Source organism: Heterodontus francisci, chromosome 6, assembly GCF_036365525.1.
Source record: "Heterodontus francisci isolate sHetFra1 chromosome 6, sHetFra1.hap1, whole genome shotgun sequence".
Classification (NCBI taxonomy): domain Eukaryota; kingdom Metazoa; phylum Chordata; class Chondrichthyes; order Heterodontiformes; family Heterodontidae; genus Heterodontus; species Heterodontus francisci.
Window position 1 is genome coordinate 120,079,099 of NC_090376.1, and position 12,077 is coordinate 120,091,175.

A 12,077-nucleotide genomic window follows, 5' to 3' on the forward strand; every position below is an offset into this window, starting at 1 on the left:
AGTCTAAAAATTAGAGCCAGAACTTCAGGAATGAAATTAGGGAACAATTCTACACATAAAGGTTGGTAGAAGAGAACTCTCTTCCACAAACGGAAATTGATGTTTGATTAATTGTAAATTTTAAAACTGAGATTAATAGATTTTTGTTCTTTCTTTTCTTTTGGGCCTCCTTATCTCGAGAGACAATGGATACGCGCCTGGAGGTGGTCAGTGGTTTGTGAAGCAGCGCCTGGAGTGGCTATAAAGGCCAATTCTGGAGTGACAGGCTCTTCCACAGGTGCTGCAGAGAAATTTGTTTGTTGGGGCTGTTGCACAGTTGGCTCTCCCCTTGCGCCTCTGTCTTTTTTCCTGCCAACTACTAAGTCTCTTCGACTCGCCACAATTTAGCCCTGTCTTTATGGCTGCCCGCCAGCTCTGGCGAATGCTGGCAACTGACTCCCACGACTTGTGATCAATGTCACACGATTTCATGTCGCGTTTGCAGACGTCTTTATAACGGAGACATGGACGGCCGGTGGGTCTGATACCAGTGGCGAGCTCGCTGTACAATGTGTCTTTGGGGATCCTGCCATCTTCCATGCGGCTCACATGGCCAAGCCATCTCAAGCGCCGCTGACTCAGTAGTGTGTATAAGCTGGGGATGTTGGCCGCTTCAAGGACTTCTGTGTTGGAGATATAGTCCTGCCACCTGATGCCAAGTATTCTCCGAAGGCAGCGAAGATGGAATGAATTGAGACGTCGCTCTTGGCTGGCATACGTTGTCCAGGCCTCGCTGGTTTTGTTAACCAATGGGTATTAAGGGACATGAGACAAAGGTGGGTATGGAGTTAGGTCACAGATCAGCCATGATGCCATTGAATAGTGAACAGGCACGAGGGGCTGAATGGCCTCCTCCTCTTCCTATATTCCGAGATTTTCCTGCCATCAAGACAATTCTCTCTGCAAAATGTATGAAGGATTCGCAGCTCATCAATACGCTTTCCAATAACAGGTTCTTCTTTTATTGAGATGTATGACATACAGAAAGAAAGTAAAAAACACAGGAGAGAGAAAAATTGAAGAATGGAATCCACTTCTAATAATGGGAATACTCAGCTTACCCTGAACATCAAACTAGTGTGGAACCAGACACAGATTTAAACAAAAACAGATATTACTGGAAATGCTCAGCAGATCAGGCAGCATCGGTGAAGAGAGAGACAGAGTTAACGTTTCAGGCTGATGACTTTTCATCAGAACTGGTTTCTTTACAACCATCTGGACTCAACATCAAGTCCAACAATTTCAGATCATAATCACCACTCCCATTATTTCATGTTGGTAATGAATTTGATATTCCCATTTACACCTCCTTTAGACCCATCTTTTGTTTCTTTACTTGCCCCATTACATCCCCTTTTGCCTTGCCGCATCATCTCTTTTGTCGTTTAATCTCTCCTGTCTCCACCCTATCACAGATCTTCCCTTTTGTTCTTTCCTCCCCTCCCCCCTTTCCCTGCTCAAAACATGTTACAGCTCCAACTTTTTCCAGTTCTGATGAAGGGTCACTGACCTGAAATGTTAACTCTGTTTCTCTCTCCACAGATGCTGCCAGACCTGCTGAGTATTTCCAGCATTTTCTGTTTTTATTTCAGATTTCCAGCATTTGCAGTAATTTTCTCTTGTTTTAAACAATGTAATTGTTTATTACATGGTCAATTTAATAGGTTTCATATTTCCATAACACTGTTTTTAATGACATGCATGCATGTTTTAAATTGAACACAAACTAAAACCGACTGAACTAGGAGAAGATTCCATCAATGCCAGACCAGGCTATCTCGGTGCTGAGTCAATCTCTGATGACAGAAGATCAAAGCTTTTGATCAGGTTTCTCCTAGGCCACGCTGCTAATTAATTCCTGGAAGTGACCTGTCACAAAACAAATATCAAAGTGTTACAAGGCCCAATCCTGCACCCAGAGATGCATGGAACAAATAGAGATCGACACAAGGGACAAAACTAACGACACACTAAAGATCATTCAAGACCCACTCCAGGGACTTGAGCATAATATCCAGGCTGACACTCCCCGGTGCCAGTACTGAGGAAGTGCTGCACTGTCGGAGGTGCTATCTTTTGGATGACATGTTAAACCAAGGTCCTGTCTGCTCTCTCAGGTGGATGTAAAAGATCCCATGACACTATTTTGAAAAGGAGCAGGGGAGTTCTTCCTGGTGTCCCGGACAATATTTATCCCTCAACCAACATCACTAAGAAAACAGATACCTGGTCATTTTTTCAAAACATGGATTAGAGTTTTACAATCTGCTCCCTGTGATCTCGTGAATAAGGGTTAGTTGGGCAGAATAGATTATGAGAGTTCTGCCAGTAGTGCCAAACGTGTAACTGTGACATAACAATATCATTATCTCTCTGTCTCTACATTCACCTTTGGTCCCCATTACTCAGCTCCTGGGTGTGTCCCTGGTGCTCACTATCTCTATTGATAGTAAAGAAAGAAGGAAATAAATTGCATTTATATGGCATCTTTCACATCCTCAAGATGTTCCAAAGTGCTTTATAGCCAATGATGTACTTTTGAAGTGTAGTTTCTGTTGTAATGTAGGAAACGTAGCAGCCAATTTGAACACAGTAAGATTCCACAAACAGTCAAATAAATGATTTTTTAAATATAGGTTGAAGGATAAATATTGGCTAAGGCGCAAGGGAGAATATTTAACTAGACAACAGGTTCTAAAACATTGATAGCAACAAATAAAACCAGATATTAACAAGGTGTGGGATTAATACTGAAAAACTAGTTTCAGCAGCACCTTGAAAACCCGCGAATGCTAACTCCCAGAAGAACAAGGACAGCAGGCACCTAGGAACATCCCTCCAAGTTACACACCATCCTGACTTGGAACTATATCGCCATTCCTTCATCTACGCTGGGTCAAAATCCCAGAACTCCCTCCCTAACAGCACCTACCCCACATGGACTGCAGTGGTTCAAGAAGGCAGCTCACCACCACCTTCTCAAGGGTAATTAGGGATGGACAATAAATGCTGGCCTTGCCAACAACATCCACATCTTGAGATTGAATACATTACATATTGTTGGTAGAACCAAGACAGTAAAGGCACAGCCATAATTGTGACATTGCAAAGCAAATCTTCCACTTACATGTTTAACAATTGAATCCAGTGACCCACTGCTGAAGGAGCATTAATATCCACTGTGCACACATAGAAACCTCAAATGTTTTCATCCCATTGTTTTCAGCAGCCAAGCCTATTTCCTCCTGAGGTTTTTCTGTAATATTTAGGAGGGGGAGAAATGAGTTTAATGTTGTGGATACCTTGGAATCAAATGTGGGGAGGTTGTCTCATCAGGCACATTGTGAGGTGAATTAGAGACTTGTATTCCCTCAAGTATACAAGATTAAAGAGTGATCTAATCGAGGTGTTTCAGATGATTAAAGGATTTGATGGGGTCGATAGAGAGAAACTATTTCCTCTGGTGGGAGGAGTCCAGAACAAGGGGGAAGAACCTTAAAATTAGAGCCAGGCCGTTCAGGGGTGATGTCAGGACTTATATTTATGATGTCCAGTTGTGGTCTCCCCCACAAGTGTAAAGAACTTCTTTATGTCTACTCCATCGAACTGCTTCATAATCTTAAAGGCCTGTATCAGGTCCCCCTCAGCCTTCTCTCTTCTAGAGAAAAGAGCCCCAGCCTGTTCAGTCTTTCCTGACAGTTAGAAACTTTCAGTGCCCAGAACAGAAAATATTATCTTGTTCACACATCTGCCTGGTTGAATATACAATTATAGGCGATGCAATTAAATTTCTGGTGTAAAAAAAGTTAAACTACGTACTCTTAATGTTTAGAGTGATGATGTGTCCGTGTGCTGTTATTTACGGGGTGTCAGTTGTCTTGGCCTGGCACTGATAGTTCCCACTATCTGATTGATTTAGCTTTAAAAACTGAAGGAATGCGAACACTACCATGCTCCCATTTTCATCTTGTTTCAGTTCCGTGAAGCCAACTTCATAGTTATTGTCATTTTCTATTCCAGAACATTCAGTTTCGCTGATCAATGAATTTCAGGCCTTTCATTGTTTTTTGTGATATATTTCACAGTGCAATTCAGAGTCAGACTCCTTCCTTCATCAATGTCCACTTGCGCTGATGGGTAGATGACCTGCAATAACCCTTGATGCTCTGTGAAGAACAGGAAAGGATGATGAGTGCCTGAGTACAGTGCAGAACAACTTTGGAAGCGATGTGCTCCCTCCCGACTTGGAGTCACACTGGAGGGGAACATGGTTCAGTAACAGGGTCACGGGGTGGCTGGTTTTGCACGAATTAGCAGCTCAAGGCAAGAGTTTTATGTCATTGGCCCTGTGAAACCTCACAATATTCAAAGTACTCTCCAACTGTAAGCTATGACCCTGAACAGACTGCCCTGCAGTTAATTATTGCAAACACCTAAACAATGAACTTGAAATTTATTAAGTAATAACTGGATAGAATATCAAAATAGTCATTGAAAGAAAGTCAGAAACAGGAAACAAGATGCAAAGAAAACATGGAGAGCTAGGGATGGAGTGGGATGAGAAGAGAAAGTTTTCACCTCATCACAAAGGGCACAGAATGTACTCTGGGTGGGGGACGTCAATGTCCATCACCAAGAGTGGCTCGATAGCACCACTACTGACCGAGCTGGCCGAGTACTAAAGGACATAGCTGCTAGACAGGGTCTGCGGCAGATGATGAGGAAACCAACAAGGGGGAAAAACATACTTGATCTCATCCTCACCCATCTGCCTGCTGCAGATACATCTGTCCATGACAGTATTGGTAGGAGTGACCACCGCACAGTCCTTGTGCAGACGAAGACCAGTCTTCACGTTGAGGATACCCTCCAACGTGTTGTGTGGCACTACCACCATGCTAAATGGGATAGATTTTAAACAGATCTAGCAACACAAAACTGGACATCCATGAGGCGCTGTGGGCCATCAGCAGCAGCAGAATTGTATTCAGCCACAATCAGTAACCTCATGGCCCGGCATATCCCCCACTCTACCATTACGATCAAGCCAGGGGATCAACCATGGTTCAAAGAAGAGTGCAGGAGGACATGAGAGGAGCAGCACCAGACATACCTCAAAATGAGGAGTCAACCTGGTGAAGCTACAACCTGGGACTACTTGCATGCCAAACTGCATAGGCAGCACACGATGGACAGAGCTAAGCGATCCCACAACTAACAGATCAGAGCTAAGCTCTGCAGACCTGCCACATCCAGTCATGAATGTTGGTGGAGAATTAAACAACTAACTGGAGGAGGTTGGTCCACAAATATCCCCATCCTCAATAATGGTGGAGCCCAGCACATCAGTGCGAAAGAAATGGCTGAAGCATTTGCAACAATCTTCAGCCAGAAGTGCCGAGTTGATGATCCATCTCGACCTCCTCCTGAAGTCCCCAGCATTGCAGATGTCAGTCTTCAGCTAATTCGATTCACTCCACGTGATATCAAGAAACGACTGAAGGCACTGGATACTGCAAAGGCTAAGGGTCCTGACAATATTCCGGAAATAGTACTGAAGACCTGTGCTCCAGAACTTGCCGCACCCCTAGCCAAGCTGTTCCAGTACAGCTACAACACTGGCATCTACCCGGAAATGTGGAAAATATCCCAGGTATGTCCTGTACAAAAAAAGCAAGACAATTACAACCCAGCCAATTACCACCCTATCAGTCTACTCTCAATCATCAGTAAAGTGATGGAAAGTGTTGTCAACAATGCTATCAAGCAGCACTTGCTTGGCAACAACCTGCTCAGTAATGCTCAGTTTGGGTTCCGCCAGGGTCACTCAGCTCCTGACCTAATTACAGCCTTGGTTCAAACATGGACAAAAGACTTGAACTCAAGAGGCGAGGTGAGAGTGACTGCCCTTGACATCAAGGTAGCATTTGTCTGAGGATGGCATCAAGGAGACCTAGCAAAACTGGAGTCAATGGGAATCAGGGGGAAAGGTCTCCACTGGTTGGAATTGTACCTAGCGCAAAGGAAGATGATTGTGGTTGTTGGAGGTCAATCATCTGAGCTCCAGGACATTACTGCAAGAGTTCCTCAGGGTAGTGTCCTAGGTCCAACCAGTTTCAGCTACTTCATCAATGACCTTCTTTCAATCAAAAAGTCAGAAGTGAGGATGTTCACTGATGATTGCACAATGTTCAGCACCATTCACGACTCCTCAGGTACTGAAGCAGTCCGTGTAGAAATACAGCAAGACCTGGAAAATATCCAGGCTTGGGCTGATAAGTGGCAAATAACATTCGTGCCAAACAAGTACCAGGCAATGACCATCTCCAACAAGAGAGAATCTAACCATCTCCTCTTGACATTCAATGGCATTACCATCGCTGTATCCCCCACTATCAACATCCTGGGGGGTTACCATTGACCAGAAACTGAACTGGAGTTGCCAAATAAATACCGTGGCTGCAAGAGCAGGTCAGAGGCTAGGAATCCTGCGTCAAGTAACTCACCTCCTGACTCCCCAAAGCCTGTCCACCATCTACAAGGCACAAGTCAGGAATGTGAAGCAATATTCTCCACTTGCCTGGATGGGTGCAGCTCCAACAACACTCAAGATGCTTGACACCATCCAGGACAAAGCAGCCCGCTTGATTGGCACCCCATCCACAAACATTCACTCCCTCCACCACCGACGCACAGTAGCAGCAGTGTGTACCATCTACAAAATGCACTGCAGCAACGCACCAAGGCTCCTTAGACAGCACCTCCCAAAACCATGACCTCTACCAGCTCGCAGGACAAGGACAGCAGATGCATGGGAAAACCACCACCTGCAAGTACCCCTCCAAGTCACACACCATCCTGACTTGGAACTATATCGTCGTTCCTTCACTGCCACTGGGTCAAAATCCTGGAACTCCCTTCCTAACAGCACTGTGGGTGTACCTACACCACATGGACTGCAGCAGTTCTAGAAAGCAGCTCACCACCACCTTCTCAAGGGCAATTAGGGATGGGCAATAAATGCTGGCCTAGCCAGCGACACCCACATCCCATGAAATGAATTAAAAAAATGTTGAATCTTCCTGCCTCAATATTATCTCAGCTTCTTTTCTACACCTTTCTCTATATAACTGACTCTACTCTTAGCCGAGTGTGAATGTAAATACACATAGTTCTTGGGAATGGGTCACCAACCTGCCAGGATTGTCGTGTAACATCCAGAAATTAAGAATTAATCTCCTTCAAGTGGTTTGGAAGAAAAATCATAGGGACACTGAATTTTAAAAAGCTGTGTGTTTTATATTCCACTGTCTTTCTGCGTTAGATATAAAAATATTGGAGATTGGAGGACAAAAGACATCATGATCGACAATCAACGATCATCCAATTGAGCAACGAGGAGTCTGTCCAGTTTTTGATTGGCCGTGGTCATGGGGCTGGACATGGCAGATGACCAATGGTGGGAGAGCGTGGGAATGGGGCAGTTGGAGGCCATGAGATGAAACCTCCAGGAATAACTCAACCTAGAGTTGACGACCACAACTCAGGAGAGATGAGAAAGCAGCATGAAAAGCTAGACCTGTGATGAGAGATTCACCAGTGATGGACTGAGTGTGCGGTGAGGTATTTAGGAGGGGACATCACAGTTTGCCTGGGGTGGGATTAGGAAGTGTTTTTCATTGTCTCCAACGAGAAGAAGTAAGAGCCAGGTAGAGGCAGGTCTATAATGGCATAACTGAAGGCCACTATTAAAACCATAGGCCCATCAGTTTTAATAGAGGACTTTTTCTAGCGTTATACGTGTTGGAACAGCTCTGCCTCCATTTTTATTTAGCCCTTATAAAACCCTGCAAAATAATTAATTTCACTTAGAGAAATTAATTTGAAACCAATTGAGGAAGCAAAGTATGAGGGAGGGATATGTAACCTGAATATTGTCTCAGACCAGCTAACAATTGGTCAGATGGAATGTCAGTCATTGGTTGTCATGAGGATCAATCTAGCTGATGGTTCTTAATAAGTTTTAGAATTACACAGCACAGAAGGAGGCCATTTGGCCCATCGTGTTTCTGCTCGCTCTTTGAAAGATCTATCTAATTAGTCCTGCTCTCCCCTGTTCTTTCCCCATAGCCCTGCAAATTTCTCCTTTACAAGTATTTATCCAATTCCCTTTTGAAAGTTACGATTGAATCTGCTTCCACTGCCCTTTCAGTCAGAGCGTTCCAGATCACAACAACTCAGTGCGTAAAAAAACATCCTCTTCTTCTCTTCCCTCTGGTTCTTTTGCCAATGACCTTAAATCTGTGTCCCTCTGGTTACCGACCCTCCTGCCACTGGAAAGATTTTCTCCCTATCTACTTGATTAATACCCTTGTGAGTCTGTAATCTCTGAGTGGCTGTGATCCCCTGCAGACCACTGCCCTGGAATCTGAGGAGTATTACTAAAAATACATCGTTTGCTTTTTTTCTCACAGTTTATGTTTCTATATTTACTCCCTATTACATATCATTCAAATAATGTAATTTTAATACGATTTTCACCAGTCATAACTGTTCTGTTTTGGGTTTATTCTGCCTGGCTAACACAGATTGTCCACCAGTCCTTTATTTGCTTCTTCCCCTCTCTTCCGCATTTCCCTGCTTCTTAAGATCCCCACAATACACCATTGCTTGACAACGAGTATATGAAGCTACACGCTGTTGAATATCTGATCTCATCAAGATAAGAGCCACACCACAGTAACAGCGTGACTAATTTTATGAGCTGTTCTTTTGATCTGGAACGCACTGCCTGAAAGTGCGGTGGAAGCAGATTCAATAGTAACTTTCAAAAGGGGAATTGGATAAATACTTGAAAAGGTGAAATTTACAGGGCTATGGGGAAAGAGCTGGTGAGGGGATTAATTGTACAGTTCTTTCAAAGAGCCAGCTCAGGCACGATGGGTATGTATTGCTGTAACATCTATTGACTAAATTATGTGCTAGTGTCAGCTCCAAATTTATTACCAAAATCTGCAATAAGCTGTGAGAGATGCTGCAGAAGCACAATCGAATTTGACCTTTTGAGTGATTGTGACTCGAGGTGGGTAGTCTTGCCTCTGGGCCAGAAAGATATTCTTGATAAGCAAGGGGGTGGAAGGTTATCAGGGGTAGGTGGAAATGTGGAGTAATCGGTTCAGCCATGAACTTATTGAATGGCGGAGCAGGCTCGAGGGGCCGAGTGGCCTACTCCTGCTCCTAATTCGTATGTGGATTCTACACTGAGGACTCGAGAATAAAATCCAGACTGACACACTTCCACCCACTTCAGAACTGGAAGAGTGCAGAGATCTCAGAGGGTTGTGGGGCTGGAGGAGATAGGGAGAAGACGAGGAGGCCAAGGAGAGATTTGAACACGAGGATGAGAATAATTAATTTGAGGACCAGGAGCCAAGTCAGTCAGCAAGCACAGGGGTGATGCGTGAACGGGACTAGGCGAGAGCTAGGATGCAGGCCGCAGAGTTTAGGATGGTCGGAACAAAGTTAGAAGAGGATTCTCAAGCATATGAACTGATTTTGAGGTTGCGAGGACAGTGATAAACCACTTGAACTTTGGTCTTTGAGTTTATGATGTGATTAGAATTTTCTGATAAGATTATTCAGCGAGCCATTGAGTTAATTCTGACACACAACAGAACAAGGAGTGAAGATTATAATTGGATCGCTATTATGCAAAGATGATTCATTGCAATTCTAATTATTTCACCCCCAATACTTGTCAACGGTACATAAAATATGATTAAAAATAGAATTTTCTACCATCCAATGTCACTGACTCAGTAAAAGTCATAATAAATCCAATCGGAAATTCAGGAGAAACTTCGTTACCCAGAGAGTGGTGAGAATGTGGAACTTGCTACCACAGGGAGTGGTTGAGGTGAATAGTATAGATACATTTAAGGGGAGGCTAGATAAATACATGAAGGAGAAAGGAATAGAAGGATATGCTGATAGGATGAGATGAAGAGGGGTGGGAGGAGGCTCATGTGGAGCATAAACACCAGTATAGACCAGTTGGGCAGAGTGGCCTGTTTCTGTGCTGTAAGTATTATGTATTGACTCCTGACCCAGGGATTGTCCAAACTGGAATGACTGCTAGGTATTTATCCAACACCAGCTTGCATTTATATAGTGCCTTTAACACAATAAAACAGCCAAGGTGCTTCACAAGAGCGATTATCAAACAAAATAAAACCTTAGAGCAGGTGACTAAAAGCTTGGTCAAAGAGGTAGGTTTTAAGGAGTATCTTAAAGGAGGAGAGAGAGGCGAGACTTTAGGGAGGGAGAGGCCATTGAGACCCACAGGGTTTCCTGCCATTTAGAAGCTGCTGCAGCGCACAGATACCTGATTATGGGGCTGGTCCTAGGCTTGGGGTGTTCTGGTGTTGAGCTGCACTTGTCAAAGAAGCACCGATGGGGAATCACAGGTCCACAGGTCCTCATTTCCCACCCATTTCAGCAACAGGTGGGGTGAGGCGGGGGTGGAGACAGGCAATATTATGCAGGTGATCTGTGTTTGACATACTTTTGCATTCCTGGACTGTCCCACATAACAGTTCAAAAGATATCGGTAGTTACTGGGTCCAAACCAACCAGAGTGATGAATAATTAACTCCTGCTTGCCAAAATGTGTGGACTGGGATGCCTTAATCAACACCTCATTGACTTAACATTAGTAAAGATAAAACAATTAATTACAAGGTTAAGTGCCAAAGATAATGTAAATAATTAGATCAGTACTGTTACTCAACAGAGTGTAAAAGCAGAAAAGCAAAGTACGGGAAACCTGAAATAAAAACAGAAAGTGCTGGAAATACTCAGCAGGTCTGTCAGCATCTGTGGAGAGAGAAACAGAGTTTACATTTCAGGATGATGACCTTTCATCAGAACTGGAAGAAGTTAGAGATTTAAAGTTTAGTTTGTAAACAAGTACAGAGGCAGGGAAAGAACTGCGAGAGGGTGGAGGGCAGAAGTTAATAAATGACAAAAGAGTCTAAATTATAATCGGACCAACAATATTTAAGCATGGCACTGTATCTCACTGAGCCTGGACTCTGTTAAATGGCAGTATTATGATAAGAAAGGCATGTCTATGAGATCAGGTTTATTATCTGTGCAGGAAGTGTAACACATGAATCAGCCCTATCAGTTAACAGTTTCACTCACATACAGTGCTGCTGGCCACATTCAATCTCAGAATCACTGGGCAATGCCAACGATTTGCTTGTGTCTCTTGTTTATTGAAATGCCACAGTGTCGGCCAGTTGACAACATCAGTTTGTATTTATATAGCACCTTTAGCATGGTAAAACATCTCAAGGTGCTTCATAGGAGCATTGTCAAACAAAATTAGACACTCAGTCACATAAGGAGGTCTTAGAGCAGGTGGCCGAAAGCTTGATCAAAGAGGTAGGTTTTAAGGGGTGTCTTAAGGGAGGAGAGAGAGGTGGGGAGGAGGAGAGGTTTAGGGAGGGAATTCCAGAGCTCAGGGCCCAGGCAGCTGAAGGCATGGCCGCCAATGTTGGAGCGATTAAAATCGGGGATGCTGAAGAAGCCGGAATTGGAGGAGCGCAGAGATCCCAGAGTGTCGTGGGCTGGAGGAGATTACAGAGATAGGGCAGGGCGAGACCATGGAGGGGTTTGAAAACAAGGATGAGAGTTTTAAAATAGAGGAATTGCTTAACTGGGAACAGTGTAGGTCAGCAACATAAGGGTGGTGGGTGAATGGGATTTAGTGCAAGTTAGGGCAGAGCAAGCAGAGTTTTGGATGTCCTCAAGTTTATGGAGGGTAGAATGTGGGAGGCCAGGCAAGAGCTTGTTGGAATAATCAAGTCTAGAGATAACAAAGGCATGAATGAGGGTTTCAGCAGTAGATGAGCTGAGACAGGGGCAGAGCTGGGCCATGCTACAGAGGTGGAAATAGGCAGTCTTAGTGATGGCATGAAATGTGCTTGGAAGCTCAACTCGGGCTCAAATACGACAGGTTACAAGCAGTC

At 44.0% G+C, this 12,077-nt stretch overlaps 1 long non-coding RNA gene across 4 annotated transcripts in view; it reads right to left on the reverse strand.

Annotated features, from left to right (window-relative positions):
* Positions 1-574: 574 nt before the first annotated feature.
* LOC137371509 (uncharacterized) overlaps positions 575-12,077 on the reverse strand; it is a 42,794-nt gene continuing 31,291 nt past the window's right edge. For 3 of the 4 annotated variants that reach the window (XR_010975238.1, XR_010975236.1, XR_010975237.1), the window contains exons 2-4: positions 3,992-4,208; positions 3,170-3,298; positions 575-1,911 (exon numbers count right to left, since the gene is read on the reverse strand). This is a non-coding gene — a long non-coding RNA (uncharacterized lncRNA). The remainder of the gene's footprint in view (positions 1,912-3,169; positions 3,299-3,991; positions 4,209-12,077) is intronic. The other variant, XR_010975235.1, reaches the window with a different exon arrangement.